Source organism: Hydra vulgaris, chromosome 02 (genome assembly GCF_038396675.1).
Source record: "Hydra vulgaris chromosome 02, alternate assembly HydraT2T_AEP".
NCBI classification, from domain to species: Eukaryota; Metazoa; Cnidaria; class Hydrozoa; order Anthoathecata; family Hydridae; genus Hydra; species Hydra vulgaris.
The window spans coordinates 55,945,631-55,952,915 of record NC_088921.1 but is presented as its reverse complement, the minus strand read 5'-3'; positions in this window follow the sequence as shown (position 1 = coordinate 55,952,915).

The following is a 7,285-nucleotide window of genomic DNA, read 5'->3' as shown; positions in this document are numbered from 1 at the left end:
ATAAAATTATAACAAAAAGTTAGTCTTTGCTTTAATAAAAAATAATGTATATTAAATAAATATGTTTTGTATTCAAATATTACAAACAAAATCTTTTTATACTGTTATAAAATCGAAATAAATACAAATATTTAAAGTATAAAACAGCTGCGTATAAAAATGTTATGTAATCATTTATGGCTTCTTTTTAATGTCTTCGTTGACGTTTTTATATAACAAAGAGAAACTGTACACAAACTAGGGTCAGAGACAAGAATTAAAATAAGAAGCGAAAGTAATTAGGATTGTCTGGAAAACGAGTCACAAAATTAACCATGTGAATAAGAAATACAGAATTTATAAGAATTTTATAGCCAGCAGGGTAATTGGTATTTGACCCAAGCCATTTAGTGTGATGAGGAAAAAGGTCAGTCTTGAGGGAAAAAAAACGATAATTAACAATAAGAAAGGTGGTTGAGTGAATAGGTACTATGCGGAAACACGTTAAGTTGGATAACCACAAAAAAAAAAAACTTTAAAAAACCACCATTTGATTTAAGTAAGTATATACATTTCATGCTACGTAAATATCGCTAAATATAGATCTTTCATAAAAAAGCAGACAATTTTCAAAGTTACGTTAAAATGAAGCATTTTATACCTACTCTTGCTACACGATTTTTAAGTTATGTAATGTTTAAGCTTTGAAACTTAGCAATTGTCCATCAGCCTATGAAATAAAGGTAATGAATTAAAATTTATGGAAACAAACAATATATAGTCTTTTTATTTAATATTTTTTGCTTTCTGCAATATTTTCAGGGGGTAGAGCTACGTAAAACACTAAAATTGAAAAAAAATTAATGTACTATATAAAATTTTTTACATTCATTCCTTTCATCTAGGTATTTTGAATAACTCCTGAAAATTTGAAGTAAATTGCTTTCCCCAATATTAAGATGTTGCAAGTCAAACTAAGTATCGTTAAAATGTAATTCTGAGAAAATAAGAAAAACAATACACAAAAGCATAAAAAGTTTGAAGTTTCTTTTATATTATCAAAACAACCTTTTTTTAATGCTTTCAATTTTTCTCATCTTTTTTTAATTTTGACATCATCTTTTTTAGGCATGTTTTTTAAACGCTTCGTATCTTTTTGATGAAATGCTATTGAACTTTTCAGATCAAATTTTACATAAAGAAACTTAAAAACTCTGTTAAGACCATATGTTGGTACATATGGACTTAACGGAGTTTTTAAGTTTTTTTCATTGTTATTTTTTCATTATTAAAGTAAAGTATTGCAGAATTAACACCTAATTTAAGCAAAAATCTTATAACAAAAACATTTTTTGGACATCGAGACCATATTATGTTATTAAGTCCTTCATTACAACTTTGTATATCTCCATAAATACATTTTTTAAGAAGTGAATCATCGGATAAGTCATCAAAACCTTTTTTTATAATATCCCAAATCCACATAGGAATATTTACTTTAGGCTTGTAATTATCAATTCCTTCTTCACAATTCTTCCACCTACACCAACTATTTAATCCTCTAGGACATAGTAAATAACGCCACAATTTGTCTGGAAAGTTAGCACAATGGTTTAGAACAGCTTCCAACACCTGTTAATTTTTTTTTCCTCAAAAAAATTAACAGGTTTTTGCTTTCTTCGCTCTCTTAAACGATTTCCCACACATTCAACGATGCCCAAGGCATTCAAGCTTCTGCAGTTAAACGCCACATTTACTATTTGGCTTACTACTAACACGATCATTAAAAGATGAAGAATCCCCATCACCCAAATAGTACTTATAAATTATCCCATAGCCAGGTTCCGAGGGGTGGGAGCGTAGCGGGTATTTAACCCTTCCCCCCTCCCCCACGAAGTTTATTAGTCGGCAAATTGAACCTGGAGTCGGCAAAATTGGATTTATAGTTGGCAAATGTCGGCTAACGAGGATTTTTTTTTTAAATTTTATTTTATTTTATTTTAGAATAGTTAGTCGGCAAAAAAAATTTTTTGGCTTTAGTCGGCCAAAAACAGATATGTCACCCCCCTCACCCATTAAAATCTCTTCGGGACGGCCATGTCCATAGTTATTTATAGATCTAGAAAATATTTCTGCACCAGAACCTTTCTCCATAGCTCCTGAAGATTTGAAATGATTCAGATGACATTTATGATTAGCTTTCCAACAGTCATTCATAGGATGATTAATTTTGTTTTTCCATATTTGGCATCCTCAGCAATATTTACTGAGCACTGCAAAGTCAATGCAGCTCCCTTCGCTTATAGCTGTTACTACTCCATTTAAAGAACTATGGCCTCGTTAGAAACGTTAATCAAATTTTCTCCAGTAGATGTTTTATTTTTTGAACTATTTTTAATTTTATCTACAACATTTTTCATAGATTGTAATTCGGCTGAATGGTAAGCCTTTGATATTATTTTCATTGCATTATTGAATGCATTTTTTTTCACACATGACATACTCATTATACGAGAAAAATCTTTTATAGCCTCATGCCCTTTACCTATTTCACGAAAGCTACTATTACTTTCAAATTCACGTCAAATAAATTTCTTCCTTGCTTTGAATTACTTTTATAAAGTTCGTTTGAAGTGTATCTATTAAACTCATAAATAAATTTTTTGCAACTAATAATTAATTTGCGAGAAAACCCCATTCTAAGTGTGGAATCATTATAACCATTCAAGTTACTTTCATAATTTGGACATACACAAAATTTCTCAATGCTATCTTTAAGAATTTTAAGTTAAAAAGAATATAGTAACTGTTTTCAGTGTATGTATTTTGGCTAAACTTTTCAGAACTTGCACAACTTGTGCAAGTTCTAAAAAGCTTAAGTTTGATTGATGAGTAAGATTGTTTTCGCTCGTGGTTTACTTTTTGCTCGTGACCCAGCAAGATTGATTTCGCACAGCGTAACCTTTTCATAAGCTTTTTGAAAACTTAATTTTTATGTTTAAGAATTTCCTTACTACATACTAAATTGCTAACCTTTTTACTAAGTTTTGTGCGTCTAAACATTTATAATTGTAGTATCATAATATAGTCTCAACATAATTCATAGTATTAACTATGATTCATAGTGTTTAGAATGGGTTGCAACATATTTCAAATCAGCCTAAAAATATGCTAAATAGACTCTGACTGATTCCTTTGGTGGACTTCTGTTAATACGACAACTATGTTTACTTTTAATTTTAACACTGTTTTTTTCAAATTCTATTATCAACTTTTATACATAAACAAAAGTGTCGAGGGCGTAATTATATGCAAAAATAGCTTATGACTGGCAGTAATATATTACATTAATTAATAAAATTATGACAAAAATAGTCATAAGAATAACAATAAAATTTTATAAAGATCAGCTGTTATTACAACTTCAGACCAAATAAGTTTTACTGAAGTAGTTATTGAAGTAGTTCAGGGATATCATTTAATTGAAAACGAAGGATCTAACTAAAAAATGAAAAATTTTAAATTTGTGTAAAATAAGTCAATGCACCGTTGTCCCTCCCTAAATAGCATACCTGGTTCTTAAACTTATTTATTCTACAACCTTTATACCAAAAAGCTTCTTTAAATCAAAATATAGACCTTAACAAACAAATAAAAATTTAAGATATATTTCGTTCTCTCAAAGATATACGAGGCAAAATTGTTGAAGTCGTTTCTGATAAAGTTGATCTTCTGAACTCCTATTTTAAATCTATGTTTACACTTGAGATCTCAGAATATTTTGTATCACTAAATAAAAGTAATATTAAATCCGAATGCATTCATAGTGAAAACTTGGGTTTCTCTATCTCATTGATATGTAACTTCACTATCAAAAACCTTTCATGAACCTTTTAATTCTGGAATAGTATATTACTTTCTGGAAATTAGCTTATATAAGTCCGGTCTAATAAAAAAGGGAGATAAATTACTTGACAAAAATTATTGACCTATTTCACTAATTTATGTTGTCCGCAAAATCTTTAAAAAACTTGTAAATAACAAAATTTTAAAGCACATTAACAGTAATAACATGCTCTCTACACATCAACATAGTTTCCTTTATCATAAGTCATGCTTAATAATCCTATAGATACTTTTGATATTACTTCGTCTTCCATAGCATCTCACCAGCTTATTGATGTAATCTATCTTAGCCAAAGCGTTTGGCTCTGTACCTCACAACAGACTTATATTAAAAATAAGATCCAAACTCCTACAATGAACTAAATCCTTTTTAGTAGGCAGAAAATAATGCGTTACAAACAATAATACCAGCTCTGTATGAGTTGATGTTTTCAGTGATGTTCCTCAATGTTCTGTTCTTGCCCGCTCCTCTTTATTCTTTTCACAAACGATCATGCAAAACTTACTGAAACTACTAAGATATTTGCTAAATATTTATTAATTGATATCAATATATATAATAAATGTAATTGATATTAATATATATAATTGATATAATTGATTTTCTACTTACTTGACCCTTTGTTACGGCTTAGGGTTTATTAATAGTAATGAGGCAATAGCTTGGACTGTTAGATAGTGTACTGATTACTATCTGTACCAGATCTACTTGCTCTTTGTGAGACTTATTTGAGTTCAGCTGTCTCATCTTGTGATTTTAGTGTTGATCATCACACTGAATGGCTTGGTTCTAGTGCCAGTGACTCTGCAGAAGTTACGGCCCTCAACTTTTGTCTTTATCAATCTCTAAAACAATTTGTCGGCTTTCTAATTTGCTTTCCAGACAATACGAATTATTTACTCGACTTATGTCTTGCTTCTGACCCTATTCAGTGCTCAGTTTCTCTACATTTACCCTAGGGTGCTTCTGATCACGGTTTGATCTCTCTAAAACTGTTTTCTCATTCTTCTTCTAATTCAGAATCTCCATATGATTGTACCTCTTAAAACTACCTTAAAGCTGACTTGAATTCTTTCCGTGATTTTCTTCGTGATGGCTCTTGGGTAGGTCTTTTGTCTTCCTGCTAAAAAATATGCTTTTTATGTAACTTCTTAGGTTCAAGTAACTTCCTGCTTAAACCCTTCTACAGCTTGTGCAAGACTTCAACATACCTGTTATAGTCTTGGAGAAGTGTTCTTCGGAGCTGTCGTCAATACTTTCAAAAATATTTAACAAATGCTTATCTGAGTTTTTTTTTCCAGCCTGCTAGAAAACAGCATCTGTAATTCCTATTTTTAAATATTCTGGAGAGAAATCTGACTCGTCTACCTACCATCCTATTAATCTTCTCCCTATCGTAAGCAAGGTTTTTGACTTTTTGAAGATTTGTTTTAGTTAACAAACACTTAATCTCTCATCTTGAATCTAATAACTTTTTAATCATCAATATGGATTTCGGTCTTCTCGTTCTACTGCTGGTTTGTTAAGGATAATAACTGATAAATTTTATTGTGCGTTAGATAGATGCTGAGAGATTAAGGCTATCGCTCTCAACATTTTTAAAGCCTTTGATAAGGTTTGGAATGCTGGTATTCTTCATAAGCTCTCTTCTTACGGTGTATCAGGTAACATGAATTCTTCCTTACCAACCGTAGTATAATAGTGGTCCTCGATAGACATTACTCTTCTTCATATCCTGCAACTTTAGAGGTTCCTCAAGGATCTATCCTTGGCCCTATAGTCTTTTTGATTTATATCGAAAATCTCCCATAAATTATCCTATCTAAGATGGCATTGTTCGCTGATGATTTAACATTTATTCTTGTCTTGATAAGAAGCTAACACTCTCTGAATGCTTGAAGGGGGCATTTGAGCTTAAAAAGAATCTCACTTCTGCTACAGCATGGGGCTCTCGGAAGCTGATGAATTTTAATTTAGATAAAACTCAATTTTTTTCAGCTAATCGTTATTGCAAAAATCTAGATCTTCCTATATTTATGAACAGTAATTTACTCAATGAGTCATCTACCCGTCGTCTTCAAGTATTAACTCTTACTTCTAATATTTCTTGGAAACCATATATCAAATCGATTGCAAAATTTATCTCTAAATATCATATCTTTCTTTGTATGAAATACTGTTGTCATATCTGGATCAAATCTTCAAATGATGCCATTTCTCTTTTAGACAAGGTGCAAAAATACATTTTAAACATAAATCTTGCAACAAACCTTTCACCATCGTCACATCGTTGTAATGTTGCTTTTTTTTCTCTTTTCTATAAATAGTATACTTGTGCCATCTACTAAAATTCATTCTCGTGTTCAATTTCGTTCTCGTCATTCAGTTAAGTCTCATCCTTATACTATGACTGTTCCTAAGTGCTCCAAAAATACTTACTCGTCTACAGTAGCGTAGCAACAAAAAATATGCCTGCCCACAAAACTTTAATCCGGGCCCCTAAATTGATTCTCCACTCCCCCCCTTTCCTTTTCTTGACAAAAATTATACATGAAAACAAGAACCTCAATTTTATATAAAATTTTGATGTAATTAAATAAAAACCAGAATGTTACACTGTGCAAGTCAAGTAAGTAGAAAATCTAATGTAAGTTTTTTTTTGTCTTTATAGCTGCAAATTGGTCTAAAACACCTTTTAAATTTAATTAAGTTACTATTTCTGTTTCAGTAGCTATAAGGTCTAGTGCACACAAAATGATTTGCGCTATTGTTGTTTGTAAATGTGTTTTAATGTGATTATGGATCTTTTTGCAGTTGCTACGCTAATGGGTAATGTCTAATATAACATAAGTGCTGCTATCATATATTTAAATGAGCAACTTATATCATAATATGTGACACGGCTGAAATGTAAAAATGCGGAAATTTTCAATGTGTAAAATGCAGGAAAAAAGTGCGGTAAATTTCTCCTAACCCTAAGCTTATTGCTGCCCCAACCAAAACACTTATTCAATGATGGTAGATTCAATCTTCTTAGTCTTTTGCAGTATAAGAGATCAAGCTGGAAGTCCATTTTGTAGCTTTGCGTTGAATAGATTCAACCAAGGTTTTATCAGTTTTTAAATAAGAAGCGCAAATAGACACTGTGTATTTATGGTGTGGTCTAATAAACACTTTATATAACTTGAGAGTCATATTTTCATCAACGAATATGAATATCTTTTTGCATACCAAGAATTTGTACACACACACACACACACACACACACACACACACACACACACACACACACACACACACACACACACACACACACACACACACACACACACACACACACACACACACAAACACACACACACACACGCACACACTCACACTCACACTCACACACACATT